The 22,504-nt window shown below is 45.8% G+C and overlaps 1 protein-coding gene across 1 annotated transcript in view; it reads right to left on the reverse strand.

The window, feature by feature from the left end:
• The window catches only part of LYST (lysosomal trafficking regulator), a 2,674,875-nt gene that overhangs the window by 2,319,844 nt on the left and 332,527 nt on the right, over window positions 1–22,504 (reverse strand).

Raw genomic sequence — 22,504 nt, forward strand, 5'->3', positions numbered from 1 at the left:
ACACATTTATATTTTGCTATTATAAAATAAAGTCCGTCCTTCCCATCCCTACTTCCTTTATCCCAAACCTTATGACTAATATTAACTCCCAAATATCCTTCTCAATCTTCCTTCCCTCCTATAGCCATGCTGCCAAATAACAAGCACATATGACCACTTCCAAAACAATTCACTGCTTAGCCCTTTGAAACCCACTACTATCACTCTATCCCTACCTAAACTCTACTAAACACACACAAAATCAAGAGCACATTGCTAACGCAACTAATGCACGAGAAAACAATTTGTACAAAATGACTAATTACTAATCTTGGGGCCCACAGTAGTGTGCTATTCACCACAAAACTTTAATGCCTTGTCAATGGTCCTAAGCGCTATCTACATTTACAATTTACAATAGAGGGTCTGGGTGTCAGCAGGATGGGCCATCCTGATTTAATTGGAGGGGCAGAGCTGTAACCTACAACACTTGCACTTCAAAGGCACTGGTCAGCGCATTCAAAAAGGACTACACACTCATCTTTTGTGCCCCACACCAGGGCAGGATGTCAAGAAATTCCAGACACCTCTCTAAGGAGAACTCCAGAAGCTTCTGCCACTTCCAAGGGGGAACCAAGTATGAAAAGGGGACCCTCAGATCCACTCGTCAGTACACTCCTGGAACTTTGTTAATACAGAAGAAGGATGCCATGGGTCTTGAGGCCTGCCCTGCTTGATGAGAAGGAAGACTAGACATGCTCCCTTCATCCCAGGCTGAGCGACTCCAAAGGTCAGCTGACTGATCACCTGTATGAACACTAGGGACACAACAAGCTTCAGGGGGCTTCCTGCAGATGCCCAGCCGACCTGCTGCACTTGTCCTGCAACTGGACCTGCCTGAGCCCTGCTGGCCTCTGGTGGAGTGTTCCTGATCCCCAAGTGGGGCATCTTCATGTCCTGGGACCTTGGTTGGCATCAATTACACTTCTCCTGACGTTTAGGTTCTTCCCGGCCACGGACATGCCGGTTTGTGTCACTATCTTGCTGCCCGTGTCAATCACCAATGCGAAGCTCTGGTGAACCCAACTCTTCCGCCACAGTGACCATCAGTGATAATCAGCAACGCAAGATCTGCACATTGCACTATACGACTGACAGCCCGCAGTGACCTCCAACATGAATCTCCAGCAGCGACCCTCCATGAAACCAGACAGTATCGTCACACTACAGCGACAACAGTCTGCAATGCCTAGACTTCTCTTCATGTTACAGCAACAACCTTTCACGATGCTGTCCCTGCTCCTTCTGGCTCCTGAACCGCAAATTGGATTCTTCATTGTAGGAGGCTGACTCAGTATATGGTGTACATCTATAGGTGAGGCACACTGTACTGATTCCAGGCAACCCTTAGTGATAGTGTAGGTGGCTCTAGAGAACCTGAGCTCTCATAAGAATAGCTGTGGATAGCATGTAAGGCTTATCCGGGAGGATGTAAAGCGGTTGTAAATACCACACAGCTCAGTCGGTGAGGTACACACAGCAAAGAACCACACAGGTGTTAGAAAAATATGTAATATTTATTATAACACACTCAAACTTACTTTGGCATATCTCTTAACTGGAGTAATGGTTATACACAAATATACTGGTAACAGGTAAATAAAAGCATAAAATAATATGTGCCCCTATGGGGAGGGGCAAAACATATACTAAAAAAAAAGAAAAAAAGGGATGTGAAAACCATACCCAAACCACCAAGGACCCTTAGGTCTGGGGAAGTACTAACACCCCAAAGTTAAGTAGGTAGGATTCCCCAGGCACCCGTGTGCATAGTAGAAATCTTGGGTTAGGGTCCATAGGATAACATGGGGAAGTCGCAGTTGGAATTTTCGCATTTTAGGACCCTTCCTAGAGGACCCCAAGGCAATCCATTTGAACAAGCGAGGCTGGATAGTGCCCCACCATGGATATCCAGAACAGTGGAGTACTTACATCACGGCGCCCAGGTGCATGGGGTGAAGTTGTGTTGGAACTTGCTGCTGAAGTCAATGGGGACGTCGGTTATCTAGCTGCTGCCGTGACCCGTGGACCAGGTCAGTAAAACCCCGGCATGGATTCCGGATGAAGGGGATCTAAGGAGAGAGAGGACAGAGTCCAAACCACCCTGGGAGCCCAGGTGGTGAAGTGGTCAATGCCCACCCTTCTCAATGACGCTTCCTGAAAAACGGTGGATGAAGTGCAGCTGTGAAGTCCAAGCGAAGCAGGAGGATCCCAGAGGTCATCAACGACCTGTCCCACGCTGGTCATCGGATTGCAGAGGGGGTCAGTGGTCAGCAGGACCACAAACAAGTCTTGGCAAAGGCAAGAAGCGTTGTGAGGAGTTTTCAGGAGTTTTACCGACCAGCAAAGTTCAGGTGATACAACCTTGGCAGGTAGGTCAGGGACAGTCCTTGGCAGTCAGGGAAGCCAGCAGGCACAGGAGGCCTCAGCAGCACAGCAAAGAAGGATGCCCACATCACAGGAGTTGCAAAGAGGACATTGTTCTTGGAGCTGGAGAGTGCTGGAGGCCGGCGCTTCTTAGCCCTAGGAGATCTTTGGACTGAAGTGTCAACAAGCCTTGGCAATGACAAACAGATGCAGTGCTCAGAGGTTCCAGCTAAGCAGCTCCAGCGAAGGACCACAAACTTCCCAGTTGCAATGAAGATAGGTCAGACCCCTGGAGAGCCACAGAACCACCACCTGTGCTGCAGAGTCTTGGAGAGTCTGTGGAACAGATGGATCCACAAGCTGGTCATCACTGCTGAAGTGAAGTGCAGTAGAGTGACTCCCGCACTCCAAGTGAGATTCCTTCTTACCTACCTGAGTGGAGGCAGAGTCCCAATGACACTGGAGGATGCACAACCACATGGTTGCATAAGTCTTTGAAGAAAACAGAAACAAAGTTGCACATGAGAAACTCCCTACTGGTTACAAGTCTGCTCTTCGCTCCTGAAGTACAGCAGGTGTTCTGTGTCTAGGTTGCAGAAGTGTCTTGCAGAGGAGACTTACAGATGGTTTCTGAAGTCTTGCAGACGAATCTGGGGACCTACCCTCAGGGGAGCCCTTATGTAACCCTAAAAGGGGATTGGACACTATCCACAATGAAGCACCTATGACAGGGGGTCAGGGACGTCACCAAGCTGGACTAACCAGTCAGATGTTCCCAAGGGCCTCTTCTGCACATCTTATTTCCAAGATGGCAGAATCAAGTGGTCATCTGGCAGAGCTCTGTGCACCTCCCTAGTGGAGGCGCTGGACAGGGGGGTGGTCACTCCTTTGTCCGGTTTTGTGCCAGAGTGGGAACCGGGATTTTGCTAAATGGTTTATGCAAGGAGGGCACCAAATGTGCCCTTCAAAGCAGTCTGGTGTCACTCAGAGGCACCCCCACTCCAGCCCAGAGACACCTAGTTCTACAGAAGGTCACACCTATCTCCTAGAGGAAAGCCTTTGTTCTGCCTTCCCCTGCTTGAGTTAAGCTCAGCAGTAGGAGGGCACAACAGTGTCTGTGGTTGGCAGCAGCAAGGGCTGTCATTCAGACCTTGCAAGGCTGTACAGGCAGACACGGGGGGATTTCCTAGGGAACCCCAAGAGTGCGCGGTATCATGCAACTAACACGGAATCGGTGTAGTTGCAAGATTCTAAAATATTCGATAACAAACATGCCTAAGTTCGATGAAGCCATTATGTAGTTGGACCACTACTGTTGACCAGTGTCCACTACATAAACTTACAAAGCCCAAAGAAAGGAGTTTGCCTGCTTGCCAAGACCAGTGTACCCAGTGAGGTAGACAAGAGCTTGGATGGAGGTCAAGTTGGGAATCCTGTTGAGTGGATTCCCTTAGCAAGGTGTAAAGAGATGGCTGCTTCAACCATTGGGTCTCTACCAGTATGAAGGCAAAGTCGGCGACTCTCATATGCAAGAGAAGCGACCTTGTGAGGTGAGCCACGATCATCTTTATGATGAACAGGTGTGCAATGAGGAACATGCAACCGTGTATGCCAGGAGGGGCTGTTGCAAAGTGATTGCCATTCGGAGTGGACCGTCACCTGTGTGCGGTATAAAGTAGGTATGAAACAGGAGGGTCACTGTCAAGTGAGTGCTTTGCTGAGAGGGCCATTGCCCTTGTATGGTGGAGAGCTGGTGACCCCATATGCCAGGAGGGGCCGCTGTGAAGAAATCTGCTGTGCTGATGAGTTGAATCCTGTGTGCAGTGGAGAGACAGTGATCCTGTATGCCAGAGAGGGCCACTGAAACCAACCAAGAAGTGTGGCCTGGTATCAGGATCATCACCAGAGGAGAAAGGCTACAATGGGGACCTCTATGGAATTGCACTGTGACTCAGACACAGCGTTGGGACCTTCGCACTACTTAGTACTTCGCTGCTCAGGATTGTCCAGAATTTCCATATTAATCTCTAATAAGGGATTATACAAAGTAAGGGAAAAAATCCAATTTACAGGGAGAGTGATACTTTGTTGCCCAGTGTCTGCTTTTGAAAGAAAGACCACGCTCAGATGGAAACGATGTGGTACATGAACACATTGGAGAAGTTAACCATGGAGCACTAGTGAAAGTCGGGATAATTCAGGGGCCTTTTATGAAATTAATGGCTAGTGACATTGTGACTTGTTAAGCTCAATTTCAATAAGATCCCTGCAGATATTGCTTAGCTGACCACTTAGACGCAAATCATTGCTTGAATTGACTACCAACACTGAACACAAGGAACTTTGAGAATGGAGCCTTCTACTCAGTTATAACAAACAGTGATATGCCTAGATCATTACGTAGCCCAAAGTTGTAGGGGTACGGGTGTAAAAACATTTCTCCAGCACTGGATCTTTCATAGAGTCACCGGCTTGAATCATTCCTGGTCGTCGAGGTGAGAGACCCCTGTAACTATAAAATAGTAATAAAAGGCACAAAGGCATTGCCTGACACATTGCCTGCCTGAAAGGCCTCACAAAGGTGCCACTTTGTTAACACATCCACCTTATTGGCTAGTGCCCTAAATCAGTCCACTTTTAGGCCGTCCATCTCAGATATTTACTGCATGGTGTATGGGAAGGGAGTCCCTCAGCTTTGATCTTCCTCAGAACAGATACCAGCTGAGCTATCAGCTGAGTCACAGTTGTTTTGGATTAACTTCTAAAATCTTTTTATTCTGGCACATAAAGTCAGCGTTCCTTGAGTGGGACCCTTTTCATTTTCACTCCCCTACCATAGTCTCGTCTCGAAGGTCGATGCTCTAGTGGTTGCTGACTGCCTTATTTGATGGCAGCTGGGGTGAAACCGTGCCACTGGCTCACCGAAGGAAAGCCCTCCTGCACCTATCCACACCCGAATGGGACCAGGGACCATGCCCACATTTTTTGTGGTCAGGTAAGACTCTCTTCACAACAACTACTTGGCCCTGAGACCATCATCTCCCACTCAGGTGTGCCCTCCTATACACTTAATCCCTCGCAGTATGAGCCAATTCTAGATTGCTACCACACCACCTCACTCCTACAATAAAACCCCGGGCAATGTTGTCAGTCAACTGCAGGTCCCTTCCATGGCACAGCATGAAGATTAGATAAATATTGGAGGATGAACATCCAGATGCTCTGTTTCTCATGGACACCTAGCTACCTGGAAATGCTGCACCAGATATTGTGCCACCTCTGCTTTCAGGGTATTATATATGCAGAGTCGATCAAGAAAACTGTGTAGGTGGGGTCTAAAGACAGCTATAGATGAGTAACCAATCACCTACTGATTTCTAATTGTGAGAAATATGCAGTTTACCTTCCTTTTATCCCCATCATGTACCTTCACTGAAGTGCTATTATACAGACCCCCTGGAACCTCTGATAAGTTTGTGGAAGCTCTCCCTGACCTATTGGCCAGTTTGGCCTCTAAAAACCAACATCACTGTCCTGGGTGACTTCAACATACATTTACAAGATTCCAATGATCCAACTATCAGCCGGCTACTGCAGGACTTCGAGAAATTCCAATTAATTCAAAATGTAGACGGCCCAAAGCATAAGAGAAATCTGCTGGACCCTCTTTTTAGCAATGGACCCTCTCTTTAGCAATGACTGAACAATTCAGGTGAACAAGCCACGTCCTATGTCCTGGACAGATCATTTTATCATTCCTTTTACACTGCATGATCAGGCAGCCAGAGCTGGGAATATGTCGGTCCGGAATAGACAGCAGATGGCCCAAATTTAAGATTGAGGAATGGATGGAAGCCTTGGCTTTTTCAACACCAGTGTTACGAGACAACCCAACATTGCTTATAGGCAAGTGGAGGAATGAGTCACACAGGCACTGGATATTAGTATTCCATTCACTAAAACAAAGTACGGAATAAGAGTTAAATCTGCATCATGGTTCAGTGCTTACCTTGCAACTCTATATAAAAAAATATTAAAAAATAAAAAGCTAGAGAGGAAATGGAGGAGTACCTACGAAGATCACCTGAAGCTTTCCTACAAAACAGCAATCAGGCACTATCAAGCATAAAAAGGCCCAGGCAGCCTAAGCTCAAAACCAGCAAGGCCACAAATGATCCTAAGGAACTGTTTAAGATTGTAAAATCCCTCTCTGCCCCAGCAAATGGGAGCTCACCCGACCTCTCTGTAGCCAACTGCAATGAACTGGACACTTCCTTTCAAAACAAAATTATGGTTATCTATGGCTCACTACAATCTAACCTCCCGCCCTCATCAGTTCAGGTGGACAATATCACACCTACTATCCCCTCTCCTGGATTGTTCTCCCCCCCACTACAGAGGAACAAGTACTTGTTTTAGTAAACAAGGTTAAGTTGGGGTCCCCACCAGATACCGCACATATTGGTTTCTCTCTCTGGACAGGAACTGTACCCACAAAGTGGAAACATGCAGTAGTATGGTCTCTGCTGCTAAAAGAAAAAAAAGCCACTTAGGCCTCTCCTTTCCAGGGAATTATAGACTGATTTCCCTGCTACTCTACGTAAGTAAGATTCTCGAAAAGCAAGTCAACCAGTCCCTTTTTTTGCTCCTGGAATTAAATCAGTGTCTGTACGTCACGCGGATGGGCTTCAGTGCTCATCATAGCATGGAAACAACCTTCCTAGCAGTAACCGAAGAAGTAAAAGCCATTCTCGACCAGGAAAGAGTGCCTGCGATTATTTTGCTGGATCTAAGTTCAGCATTTGATACAGTAGATCATTTGATTCTGATAGACTGAGACAGGCCGGATTGCAGAATGTTGCACACAAACCATCACTTCCTCTTTGAAGGACAGAACCCTCCGAATCTGCAAATAAATGCTTTTCCGATATCTTGCCTTTGAAGTGTGGTGTCCTAAAGGGTTCTGCCCTTAGACCCACACTCTTTAATTTATACATGAGTTCTTTAGCGGGTATTGTGTAGGAGCATGGACTGTCATTAATTTCCTATGCTGAAGATACCCAATTGGTGGTATCCAAGGTGCCTGAGAAATCTTCTGGGATTCCTCAGTTAGCCCTTGTCTACAGAGAGTGGCCAGATGGATGGCAAATTACTGTCTGAAACTGAATGGTGAAAAAACTGAGCTTACAATTGTAGGAACAGGCCTGAACTTCATCCTCCGATCAGCTGGCCCTAATGCCTGTGTATAATCCATCTCTCCCTACCTCCCCCATAAAAAGCCTCGGAATGTGGCAGGACAAATCTTTGTCCATGGACAAACAGGCTAACAAGCTTCCCGCCACTTGTTTTGGGAATTCTAGAACCCTACACAAAATCCTGAATCTCAACCCAATTTTATGTCAAAGAACCGTGGTCCAATTCCTAGTCTTATCACAGCTGGATTACAGCAACTCGTTGTACCTTGGCTCCCCAATATATGCTATTAAAAGGCTGCAGGTGGTGCAGAATGCAGCTGCCAGAACTCTTTTAGCTCCAGAGATCTGTCTCAGTAAAGGAGATCATGGCTTCCCTACAATGGCTTCCCACTGATTACAGATTACAATTCAAAACATTATGCCTGACATAAAAAGGACTTAATTCCCAAGGCCTTCAGAAGATCAGGTTGCTGCTAGTCCACTATTCTCCCACCAGGACTTTAAAGTCCACCTCAGGTCACCTTTTCATGATTCCCAGAATTCGCAGAAGCAAGATCATTTCTGTACTTAGTACCTAATCTCTGGAATTCGTTCCCTACAGGGTTGAGATGTATGGACAGAGAGCCTCGCTTTAAGAAATTACATAAGGACAGGCTCTTTCTCCATTAATTCTTCTGGTACACTGTCTCGGTGACTGGCGCTTTAGCACTTTACCTCATCGCTGGGATGCCTTAAGGTAGCCATTCCCTTTACAAATGCATAAAATAAAGAAATACAATTCCCACCTTTAAAGAGGAGAAAATCTCTTGTATAATGAAAATATCTGCCAAAATGTAAAGCCTACACAAGAAGTGTATTTATTGCTTCTACTCTATTCAAAAGGCAAAAGATAGCCAAATATGCAGATCATTTAAAAAAACAAAAAAAAACATAAATGACAGAGAGAAGACGTCCTAGATGGATTCATAAGAATGCAACGGCTAAGACCCCCTCCTCCGGGGATGAGACTATTTCAAGTCTTCAATTATCTAAGGAGAAAACGTAAAAGAAAATAATAAAAAAAGCTTAAATCTGATATGCCTGAAACTTCCAAAATCAGAATTCTGTCAAAGGACTCATCTTGCAAGGCCCAGGAAAAACAAAATCAAATCCCAAAAGGCTTTGAAAAACACTTAAGACTTTAGATAGACCAAGAAGAAAGTCTCCTTCACCAGGACCTACACAGTCTCTTCCTGTAAACAAGCACTTGCAATGCAACAGGTCTCGCATTTGCTTAAGTTACAGCTATTGGCACTGTAAATTCATAACTTGCTTTTTCTTGCCACATAAATTGGTCAACCCTGCCTCATAATTTTGTCCTTTCTTGCCATATAATTCCAGTGGCCCTGCATATAACTAAAGCACTTCCATTTACCTTCTTCCTCTATCTGCAGCAAAAAATGAAAATGTTGCCATTTAGCATCCTAATTTAAATCTGCATGCTAATTCCAAAAGAATACCACTTTCTCCACCCCACCCTCAGAGTTGCTGGCTGGCTAACACAATCACCCTAAAAAAGACACAAGACAGCCACAGAGAAGAAATAAACTAAGAGTCACCCTGACATATCAAGAGTGTCCAAACTATCATAGCATAATAAGGATGTTAAGTTTGCCTGAATTATAGCCATAACTGTAATAAGGAGAGGTTATTAAAAAATGTACAATTATCATTTGAACCTTTATCAGAAATACACGTTTGGCATTCGACTGTAATGCTCAAAACTGCCCCAGGAGGATAGCATAACAAAAATATCATTTGTAAGAAACATGGCCAGGTAACTGTAAGGAAATGGCTCCCTGTTGCAGTTACCCCCCACTTTTTGCCTGATACTGATGCTGACCTGACTGAGAAGGGTGCTGGGACCCTGCTAACCAGGCCCCAGCACCAGTGTTCTTTCACCTAAAATATACCATTGTTTCCACAATTGGCATACCCCTAGCACACAGGTAAGCCCCTTGTAAAAGTTACCAGTGGAACCAAGGGCCCTGTGACCAGGGAAGGTCTCTAAGGGTTGCAGCATGTGCTGTGCCACCTTTAAGGACCCCTCACCTAACACATGCACACTGCCATTGCAGATTGTGTGTGTTGGTGGGGAGAAAAAGGCAAAGTCAACATGGCATCCCCCTCAGAACACCATGCACACAAAATACTATCTGTGGCATAGGTAAGTCACCCCTCTAGCGGGCCTTACGGCCCTAAGGCAGGGTGCACTATACAACAGGTGAGGGTATAGATGCATGAGCAATATGCCCCTACCCTACAATGTCTAAGTCTATTCTTAGGCATTGTAAGTACAGTGTTGCCATATTACATATATGGTCTGGGAGTTTGTCAAAAACAAACTCCACAGCTCCATAATGGCTACACTGAATACTGGGAAGTTTGGTATCAAACTTCTCAGAATAATAAACCCACACTGATGCCAGTGTTGGATTTATTAAACAATGCACACAGAGGGCATCTCTATGATGCCCCCTGTATTTTACCCAATCCTTCAGTGCAGGACTGACTGGTCTGTGCCAGCCTGTTGCTGAGAGACGAGTTTCTTACCCATGGGTTGAGAGCCTTTGTGCTCTCTGAGGCCAGAAACAAAAGCCTGCACTGGGTGGAGATGCTTAACACCTCCTCCTGCAGGAACTGTAACACCTAGCAGTGAGCCTCAAAGGCTCAAGCTTCGTGTTACTATGCCCCAGGGCACTCCAGCTAGTGGAGATGCCCGCCCCCTGGACAAAGCCCCCACTTTTGGTGGCAAGTCCAGGGGAGATAATGAGAAAAACAAAGAGGAGTCACCCACCAGTCAGGACAGCCCCCAAGGTGTCCTCACCTGCCTTTTGAAATCCTCCATCTTGGTTTTGGAGGATTCCCCCAATAGGATTAGGGATGTGCTCCCCTCCCCTCAGGGAGGAGGCACAAGGAGGGTGTAGCCACCCTCAAGGACAGTAGCCATTGGCTACTGCCCTCCCAGACCTAAACACACCCCTAAATTCAGTATTTAGGGGCTCCCCAGATCCCAGGAAATCAGATTCCTGCAACTTTAACAAGAAGAAGGACTGCTGACCTGAAGCCCTGCAGAGAAGACGGAGATGACAACTGCTTTGGCCCCAGCCCTACCGGCCTGTCTCCCAACTTCGAAGAAACCTGCAACAGCGACGCATCCAACAGGGACCAGTGACCTCTGAAGCCTCAGAGGACTGCCCTGCACCCAAGGACCAAGAAACTACCGTGAACAGCGGCTCTGTTCAAAATCCTGCACCTTCTTTGCAACAAAGAAGCAACTTTAAAGGCTTCGCGTTTCCCGACGGAAGCGTGAGACTTTCCACTCTGCACCCGACGTCACAGGCTCGACCTGCAGAAAAAAACACCTCAGGGAGGACTACCCGGCGACTGCGAGCCCGGGAGTAAGCAGAGACTACCCCCCTGAGCCTCCACAGCGGCGCCTGCAGAGAGAATCCAGAGGCTCCCCCTGACCGCGACTGCCTGTAACAAGGGTCCCGACGCCTAGAACCCACACTGCACCGCAGCCCCCAGGACCTGAAGGAACCGAACTCCAGTGCAGGAGCAACCCCCAGGCGACCCTCTGCCTAGTCCAGGTGGTGGCTACCCCGAGGATCCCACTGTGCCCGCCTGCATCGTTGAAGTGACCCCCGGGTCCCTCCATTACTTTCTATCTAAAACCCGACGCCTGTTTGCACACTGCACCCAGCCGTCCCTGTGCCGCTGAAGGTGTGCTTTCTGTGCCTGCTTGTGTCCCCCCACCAGTGCCCTACAAACCCCCCCTGGTCTGCCCCCCCCGAGAACGCGGGTACTTACCTGCTGGCAGACTGGAACTGGGGCACCCCTGTTCTCCATTGAAGCCTAGGTGTTTTGGGCACCTCTTTGACCTCTGCACCTGACCGGCCCTGAGCTGCTGGTGTGCTAACTTTGGGGTTGCCTTGAACCCCTAACGGTGGGCTACCTTGGCCCCAACTTTGAGACTTGTGTTTTACTTACCTGCAAACCTAACCTTTACTTACCTCCCCCAGGAACTGTTGATTTTTGCAGTGTCCACTTTGAAAATAGCTTATTGCCAGACTGTATATGATATTGCTTTTATTCAAAGTTCCTAAAGTATCTAAGTGAAGTACCTTACATTTAAAGTATTACTTGTAAATCTTGAACCGCTGGTTCTTAAAATAAACTAAGAAAATATATTTTTCAATATAAAAACCTATTGGCCTGGAGTAAGTCTTTGAGTGTGTGTTCCTCATTTATTGCCTGTGTGTGTACAACAAATGCTTAACACTACCCTCTGATAAGCCTACTGCTGGACCACACTACCACAAAATAGAGCATTAGAATTATCTCTTTTTGCCACTATCTTACCTCTAAGGGGAACCCTTGGACTCTGTGCACACTATTTCTTACTTTCAAATAGTATATCCAGAGCCAACTTCCTACAGTAACCATTTTGCTAGTCCCCAGAGGCCATAACCCCATGAATAAAAACAGGAGAAAATAATGCAGAGTAACCATATACCTAGCCTCTAGAGGGTATTTTTAGGACTAGCAGGCCAACTGCAATATTATAAACAAGACCGTTAATGCAAAACTTCCCCTAGCAGTAAAATAAAAGTTCTAGCCATGAGAAAGCTTAAAAGACATTGAATGGTGGGATGGGTTATTATTTATTATTTTGAAGTCCCCTCTAACATAGTGTGGGGACCCAGAAATGATGTAAACTAAAAGAGGACATTGTGTGCGATGTTTTGAAGGAGATCCCATTGTCCTAGGACCACTAGAGGCTAGGTTATGAGCTAAAATGTTTTGTAAAAGTAATTTACTGCAAAGCATATGGGGCAAGTTTCTGTGCCACGAATATTTTGATATGTTGATATGACTGTTATGTTTAGAACAGCCCATAGAGGGCACCACAATGAAAATAGCATTTGTAAGAAACATGGTCATGTAACTATATAGTTAGCCCCTAGAGAACATAAACACACAAAAAGAAAATGGCAATAAATAACGCAGAATAACCTTACATCTAACCCATAAAGGACAAAACGCATTACACATTTTCAGGGGTATAAGATCTATAGCAATGGTATTACAAACAAGGCCCTTAAACCACAAGCTATTCCCAGCTAGAAAAAAAAAGTTTCAGCTGCAAGAATACTTGAAAACATGCTGAATGGGGGGAGAGGTTATTATTTTGGGGTCCCTACTAACCTAGTGTGGTAACCCATAGATGACCTGAACAGAAAGAATGTGTTGTGCTGAATGCTTTGGTGGTGGTCCCATTGTCCTAGGATCACCACAGGCATTTGCTTTGAGGATTTCTGTTTTATGTAGCGCATGTACCAATTTCAAGTGTTTTAAGGGGAAAGCCACAAGAAATTACTCTGATTAGGTAACTGTGAACAATGTGAGCAGCGCTTCAATACCGCTGATTAAGTTAATGCTGTTGTGTCTGTTTGCGCTGTGAGAGCCATAGCTGCCATACAGCACAAAGGGGAGAGACAAGAGAAATAGTTCACCCACGCTGAAGTATACCGGCAATGGTGCAATGATCCATGTAACAGGGGCAGTCTGCGACACATGACAAAAACAGCCTCAGGGCGGGACAGACATAAAGCATTACCAATGACATCAAGGGATTTTTAAGAGGCAAGCCCACGGCCGAGTTAAAGAGATGGGCATGGCATGGGCATGGTTAAAAGCCCAAAACACTTACAGCACGTCAAAGAGCTTGCACACTCGACCTAAAAAAGGAGTAGCTGCTGATTGCACCATTGACAGAAGCAGTGTATAAGTTACCATCTATACCCCTTGTCAAAGGCCCTTCAGTGACACCTCAGACGAGGCCTAAGAAGCAGACATTTTTCTCTAGCTCGTCTCTGTCTAGATGTTGACAAAGACATCTCCAAAATCCTTGCTGTTTTCACTATTGAAAAAGAACCACAGATGAACACACTACTGACAGCAGACCTTTTGACGGAAGCATTTTCTGCAATAGACTCACTGACATCCATAACAGGGATCCAGCAATGCGATATCCATCAACAACAAACAACATTGACGACAATGTTGACAATACCACAGTTACCAATATCACTTTTCACAACAACAAACAGTAGAAAGATCGACATAAGATCTGTGTCTGGAATACACATTTCCAAGTAAGATTCCATTACACTCACTAGCTAAGCTTCCAGACACAGAAACAGAGAAGGATTCTGACCCAGATAACCCCGAACAGAGATACATACAGCCCAGAGCAAACCAAATAAAAGATCAGGATACAGTGGATGATCATGGATACCCCTTATAGAAGTGAACCGGAATAGTTTCATCAAAATTATCTGACCCTTCAAGAACAACACTGGCAAGGAGAACACAAGTATTATCACTGCCACCGTGACCCAAATGAGGTTGTTTACAAAGAATATAGAGACAATGATGAAGATGCCGGAGGATCTGATACAAGATTTATTCCATATGGTGCCTGATTATTACACAAGGTTCCTAAAAGGTTAAGAACCTCAACCATGACAGCAAGCACTGGCTCCTAAATCTCTGCAGCCTTCAACTCCCAGTCAAGAAATGCCACTACAACAAGAAACACCACGACCACCCATTCAAGTTGGCACACCGGCAAATGACCATGGAGCAAGGGCAATTGCCAGATCAAGCAGACCATGAAGTGATGAGTGGGATGACTATGTCCTACCAACGAGAAACTACCCAACAATGCCTCCAGAAGAATCTGCCCAAGATGATATTAGGAGATTTCATGCATTGGTGGGGAGAGCAGCCAGAAGGTTTGCACACTGTGTGGTAGTGATGGAAAATAACTGCTTCAACTAGGACTTTAAGGAGCTGGCCAAAAGATCGATCAGAATGATTCCAATAGATGATCATCTATGGCAAGAGGGAGATTCGATGATGCACATTCCAGCATAGTTGCAGCAGTGGTGCAAAGATTGTATAAAAAATATGAGGTGCCAGAAATCTTACAGGTGTGTTTCCTAGGTCATCCTAAAGAAGATTCAGAAGTAATGCAGGCGGCACAAACAAAAACGGAAACCCCAATAACACCCTGCACTGCTCCTTCAGACAAGGTAAGACGCAGAATGGGTGCTTCCAGGAAAAGGATCGCCTTTATGGTAGCAATGACAATAAGAGTGGGCAATGTTATGGTGAGGCAGGTATGGTACCAAAACGTGATGGTTATAGTTCTGTATCTCTTATCTGACAATACGAAGCAGGAAGTGAAGGCAATTCTGCAAGAAAGGATCAGCAGACTAAATCGATTTGGTGTTGGACATAGCTACTCTAGATTTGTCAGTTAGCTGGGAGCAGCTGTATTAAGACAGCAAGGATGGTAACAAACTACATTGTTTTCAGAGGTGTAGAACAGCATTTTAGACATGCCGTACTATGAAGAGTTCCCATTTCAAAAACAGTGTACTCTTCTAAGCATACAAATCAACACAAACTACCAGATCCCTACAGACATTGTAGCAAAGGCAACCACAGCTGTTTGGAGAACCAAGAGAACAAATGCAGCTAGACTAAGGAATGTACTAATTAAACCTATAACAGACATATTAACTCCAGCTGTACCGTTAATACTACAGATCTCAGCAACACCATCAGGCATGTATCACCTCAAGCCCAAGCTTACAATCACCGCCACCAAACATAAGAGTTTGAGGACAGTTTAAAAATCAAGATTTTGGGGAATGCGAGGCCATGAAGGCGGCACTATAGGATGCACCTGCCACCCCTCCGTCCCCAGCCCTAATCTACTGGAAGCCCGCGCAATCTTGAATGACGATGCCATACACCTCCTCTGCCACTCGTGAGAGGTTGAAGCGGTGCAGCATCCCGTGGCAGCCCAGTGCGGTGTGGCCAGTGGTCGCAGCAGACAGACGAGGCGTTCTTAGACAGCATGACCACGGGGGCTAGGAAAGACCCTGATATGGCAGGTCCCTGAGGTGTAGACCTGCCCTCCTGTGTGTCAAGGGATGGGACTGCATTTGGGTGGGAGTTGCCTGCCCAGGCCTCTGCAGAGTGGAAGGGGCGGGCAGCTAAGATAGTGTGAGAGGACAGGCCTTTAGAACAACTGAGCAGCTGACCTAAGCCCAAGCCCCAGAATGCGATCACAAATGGCCCGCAGCAGAGGGGTCAAGCGGCCTAAGGCTGCCACAACAGAAGAAACGTGAACTGTCCGTGTCACTAAGAGTTTCTCACCGGTGGAGCAGAGCTGGAACGCATGGTGGGAGTTGGCCATGATGTGAGAACTAAGCACACTGTGCACCGGCTAGGGTGAGCACCTGGCACTGAGGCAAATTCTGGACATTGACACTAAAAATTTAGAACTAAAGGTCAAAACGAAGGAAAAAAATTAGGACAAAAGGACAATTTTACAAACACAGAGTAAGTCAAGTGAGTGTAGGTTCAATAATGTGAAAGTGAATAAACAAACCGTTGATACAAGTAAAACTCAAAATAAGCTTATGGTCACTGGCTCGTATAATACATAGCAGTACCTAACAAAAAAATCACATGTAACTCAGCTTATTTAAAGATTTTTAAAAAACAATAGAAACCATAAGCGTGCTAAGCAAAATTTGGCAGCTGGCATAAGGGACAGTTGTCAGATGATACTACCCCTTTACTGTGAATGATAATGCTTGAAGAAGTGCACATTCAAAAAGCACAATTGCTCATTTATTGATGCTACCCCCTCCAAATTACTCAGTCTATGTTCAGATTTCACTTTTGCAGAACCCTAAAGCATATGATGATTTTATTGCATGAGCATGTTTTCGTTGATAAATGTCCCTAAGCCTGCCAGTCATCACTAACGTTCATAAATAACTTTACCATATCGATGGAGACATTACTCTCTACACACAGGAGGTCACAGCCATAATGACAGTCATTGTCAGCATAATTGATAATGTTTTCTTAACTGTTTGGCATCCGGGCATGGATGGGGAGTTTTGCCTTCTAAGAATGGATTGTATAGCTCTAGTCTGTTCACAAGCATGCAGGTGCTCTAGTGCTGGTGCCTTAAAATTAATCCTCTTCTCAAATGGCAACCAGTCCATGTCATGCACAATAGGTGCACATGCACTCTCCTCACAATGCAGACTACTCCCCTGGAACCGAATACTGAAGGTCACACTTTAAAAAACTCTGGCAGTGCACTGGTGGTGGTGCTTGTGGAGGGAGGACAGGAGCTGGGTCGTTTGTAACAATTGCCTATTGGTCTGGCCAGGGAAGGCCTAGGTTGGGACCTAGATCCAATCATCACTGCACAGGTCGATTGGCTCTTTGGAAGAAAAAATATCAAAATCAAGTGTAATACATCCCAAGAAAAGAGGTCATTAATTGGCCAAAGTCAGTCTAGGAAACCAATAATAAACAACCAGTGTGCACGTATAAGGTCGTTGGGCAGAGAGCGTACTGTTTAGAGTGCACTAGGAATTGCTGGCCGACACACAGAGCAATCCAAGGCCAGCATACAAACTGTGGACTCCGTCGTTCACTTTCCCTTTGCTAATTTGGAGTTTTTATAAAGTAGTTACTGGCTGTTAAATGCCTATAGTGTCTTAGCTAAAGTCTACCTTCCTATTCGATGGAACTGAAATGTTAGAGTCGGGAATAAAAGCATATACTAGGAAGAGAAGTGTACCTATCCCGGTGGTGTCACATTAGGCAAACAGCTAACTTAACGCTTTCACCATGTGGCAGCATTGTAATTTTACCTTAACACTGTCAGATGCTCACTTGGATTGTATCACAAAAAGCCTTAAGAGCACGTTTGTGTGCCTGAAGGAAGAACTCGAAGGCTTTGAAAGTACTTTGAGTGCTGCGCTCAGATTTCCTATAGATCTACCCATCCCTCCAAGCACCCATCGATCCATCCTTCTGAATATACAACCATGCACCCACTAAGATCCATATATCAACCCACCTCAGTCCATCCAGCTATCCACCCACCAAGATCCATCAATTTACAGATTTATTCATTCAAACACCCATTGAGCCAACCATCCATCAATCCATACAAGCACGCATTGCCCATCCATCAATCCATCCTGCAAGATCCATCCATCCAGTCATCAAGATCCATCCATCCACTCTTCTCTATCAATCATCAATCTATCCATTCTCAAGATGCATCTATGCAACTACCAGTATATCCATCCAAGCATCCATCGTCCATTTATTTGTTGATCTATCCATCCATGTTCCCAGCAAGATCCATATATCCACCCACCAAAAGATCCATCCACTCACCCAAATTTATCCATCCATTCAAGTACCCATTCCCCCAGCCTTGCATATATCTATCCATGCATCCAACAGGATTCACCCATCCGTCCATCCACCTATCCAACCAAAAAGATCCATCCATTTACACGGATCCATCCATCCATCCAAGCACCCATAGTCCATCCATCCATCTATCCATCCATCCATGCACCCTGCAGGATCCATCCACTAAGCTGATATCCATCCACCATGATCTGTCCATCATCCAAGCACCCACCCATCCATCCATCCATCTATCCATCCATCCATCTTTGCAGCCACCAAGTGCCACCCCAACCATTCATTGATTCACACACCCACAAAGATTCTTCTGTTTATCCTTATTCGTTCATCCATCCACCCAAGCACCTTTCCCATCTATCCATCCAAATGTCATTCATCAAGATCCATCCACTAAGACATCCATGCTCCCGACCAATGCAACCATCTATTCAGCGATACTCCATTTTACACATTCTCCATTCATGGCCAAACTCTCCACCCATTCATCAATTCATCCACCTAATCATGTATCTGTCCCTCTGTTCATCCATCCATCAATTCAACATCTACCCATCTCAAACAATAATAATTGAAACAACATCAAGGTGCTATAGCAGGATTAACATTTATGTAAGTAAAAATCTAAGTGCCATATAATAGGAAAATACAAAAAAAAAGAAGAAAAAAAACCGTACAAAACCATAATAAAAAACAGAGAAAGGCAGTACAAGTAATAAGCTAGAGCTTTTCAAATGCCTAGTGCGAACACAGGCCAGAAGAGCACACCAAAAGTTTGCAGCCCAACCCAGGACAGTGATGCTTGCCAGACATGGCGTCCATGAAAGGGCGTAAAGAACCAACCTTTCGGGACATCCTATCAGAACCTCACGGTGCCAAGCACGACGGCAGTCCACCTGCGACGCACTTATCGACAGAAAGGATCTGCAGATCGTCAGCAAGACAGCTGAAACCCCCCTTATGAGATCCTTTATGGAGGGAGCTATTCAGAGGACTGAGAGAGGCTTCCACTCCCTTATAGAAGAGTTCCAATCTGAAAGCAAGGTCCTAAAACACGATGTGAGGGGGTCGGGGACAGGGTGGACACATTGGAGGGGCACCCTGATGCTCATAAGAAAGAAATGGAAGTCCTACGACAGGAACTGCTCACCCTCAAATAACAAGCAGTGGACCTCCAGGAGCGTGTGGAGGATGGGAAAAATCACTTTCAGATTCAAAAATATCAGAATTAAAGGAGCACCTCCACAAGACTGGGGCGTACGTCAAACGTCCTTTTCACCAGAAACTGGCTGCACTACAGAAGGAAGACAAAATTCTATATCGCATTCTAGAAGTGCCTTTCTGCAAAATCAGAGTGAATGGAACTCTGGACATCTTAAAATGCCTCCACTATTTCCATCAAAAGGAAGCTATCATGGAGGCAACCAGAAATAAAGGGAAAACTGACTGTGATCCACACTCAAGAGCTCAATCAGAACCTGCCCATGCTCACTCTTCAGTGGAGAAGGGACCTTCGACTGGTGACAGAACATTTGAAGGCCCACAGCATCTACTACCACTGGGGTCACCCATTTGGCTTGATTTGTACGTGGGAAGGCGCTCAGTACCAGTAGAGATAAATACAGGAGTCATGTCGTGCTGGGGCTGGACGAGTCCAGTAGTGAGGGCTCGCTTGTGGGTAGGGAAGGCACGGCCACCCAGACACTGCCACAATAAGCAAAACAGCTGACCATGAGGCTGTCAGACAGTAAAGGCATGGGGTCGGCAGACATCTAAAACTGATGGGTGTGTTGGCCAGTTATCTACAGGTCGAGACAGAAGATGCAGGAACAGGATGACCCGCAGGATGAGGAGATGGACGAACTTGGCTCGTTGACCCTCATGTGTCTGTGTTGAGAGGTCGAACCTTAAGACTGTTGAGGGGGGTTTCTGTATTTGGTTTTATGGAGAGGGGTGGCGTCCTTGTCCCATCAGAAACTCTGTAGCCTAGCCGCCCATTCAGGAATCAGCAGGGGATGAAGGACAAATCGGGTAAATCGATACTTCCCATGAATGTGTGGGCTCCAACACCACTCCCATGCTTGATCTCAAGACACAGAGTTTAAACGATCAAGGCCTTAGCACCCCAGCGAAGAAAGGGGCAATAATCAGGCTCCTGAGAGAGTCAGGTAGTAACATGTGCTTGCTTCAGAAGACTCTTCTCTTAGCTAAAGACTGGCATAGTATGCGCACAAGGTAGTTACCCCAGCAGTACTATTCTCAAACCCAATAAAAAAGGCAGGTGTAACAATACTCCTGTTGCAGTCTGTTAAAGGGAGCATGCACACTGTGGTAGACATAAAAGGAAGGGCATTAGCACTTAGACTTTCCCTCGGGATTACACCTTCAGTGTGGCTTCAGTTACAACACGAACACCGCCCAAGAACGCTACCTGCACTCAACACTCACGTTATGCAGTCACCAGATAGTGAGATAATAGTAGGTGGAAATTTCAATCTGATAATTAACTACACAGATCCACCCCGAGGGAACGACAGGTGGGTGAATGGAGCCTTGAAGGTCGGGCCTGGATGACGAAAGTGCGGATGACAGCATTGGGTGTAATCTCCTTCCTGCAGGTGGAAACACCACATGTCAAAGTAGCACAAACAATGTACGCCAGGCTGGCCCACCTTTGGATACAGACTCGGTATTACATAACCTCACCAAGACTCAGATCCGGGTGTTGACACTGTCAGGTTATGTTCCGACTTGGGGCATATTACACGTCCAACACACCACGAAAACACTGAGGGTCTGGGTGGCACCCGAGTGATTCTCTCCTCCATACCAAGCATAATAAACATTCCATAAAATTGGACATACCACAGTTCATACAGGAGAACAACCGGGAGGGGATGGAGCTATGCACAGTATGGAGGCCCTTAAAGCTACCGTATGAGGCTCCTTCATAACTGTAGAGGCCTACTACAACAGGGATCAGGCTACTAAGTGCACACAGCTAAAAGACCAAACAGCCAGCTTGGAGGGGGGAACATAAACTGAGGAGGGACATCAACGGAGTGGTGGACATTACAAGCAGCTTGCACACAATTTAAAGCACTGAACACTGGTAGAGCAGAATATGCCATGTTACAAGTCAAACAGATATTACCAGGGGAACAAGGTAGGCAGAATCTTGGCTTACAAGCTGAGAGCTCAAGAGGTACGTAGTCATATAACATACATCTGCTCGGATTTAGGGCAGACACATACTACAACGACGAACATTGAGGAGGCATTCGCCTCCTTTTACACCACACTTTATATGGCAGACATGCAGACGGTGCCAGAACTGGCAGCCTACTTAGATGCTATAACCCTGCTGCAGCTCTCAGATGCAGAGGTAAGTATGATGGAAAAGTCTACAGCAGTTGAGATCATATCTGACAGTACGCCTTAAATTCCAAAAATCTCCCGGACCTGATGGTTTTATGGTGATGTTTTATAAACCCGGCTGGGCACACTGCCTCTCCTCCCAGCACAGTCCACCCCATTCTATCCTGGCTAATGTAATGCGTTTACTTCAAAATTGTTGTTGTTTTTCACTTAAGTTGGTGTAGGTAGTTCTGTTATCTCTAGCCATGTGGTTCTGGGGTTAGCCCTTCATCAGTAGGAAGAAGTAGCAAAGAACAGAGAAAAGTTATCTGGGGCTACTGGTATGCTGACCAAGTCTTCACAGGTCGCTGAACCACACCACAGGCACACAAGTGCATCCCAGGTGGGACTGTCAGCTCATATGCTCAAGGGAGCCTTATAAACACAAGAGGGACTGGAGCACACTGCCTCTCATCCCAGCACAGTTTGCCTAAGTTGCATCCTGGTAAACGCAGTACGCTTACTTCAAAGGTGCTGTCGTTTTTCACCAAAGCTGCGGCCACCATGCAAGTTGTTATCACACTCCTGCCAAAGGCCGGGGTTGGGGCACATGAAATACCTCACGGAACCTGATGAATCAGCTTTATCTCAGATAGCTCTTGGGCAGATAAAACAAAAATAATTTTACATCTTTTGACAAATTGGGCGAGGCAGAAAGAGGGGCAGTCCTACTATTGTACGACACTGAAAAGGATTTTCATAGGGTTCATTGGCCATTCATCCAAGCAGTTTTTCAAAGAATGGGGCTACGGTCCAATTTAAATACCTGTATTCTTTGTGGATACCAGCACCCCTAAGCATGCCTCAAAGTTCATGGCTCACTTACCGCTCCATTGGTACGTGACAGGGATGCCCGTTGTTTCCATTAATATTTGCGATTTACAGTGAGCAACTCACTATAACCACCTGAAATAACAACTTGATGGCGGGCATCACTGTGGGACGTACATAACATAAATTAATCTTATATGCTGATAATTTTCTGCTAACCCTCTCTAGCCCTGAAACAACGCTATACGAGGCCCATGCAGAACTTCACTGCCTTGGAGAGATTTCGGGATTCAAATTAAACTCACATATGTTTCAATTTCTGGGTATTGCCCTCCGAGCAGATG

Source organism: Pleurodeles waltl, chromosome 5 (assembly GCF_031143425.1).
Source record: "Pleurodeles waltl isolate 20211129_DDA chromosome 5, aPleWal1.hap1.20221129, whole genome shotgun sequence".
NCBI lineage: Eukaryota > Metazoa > Chordata > Amphibia > Caudata > Salamandridae > Pleurodeles > Pleurodeles waltl.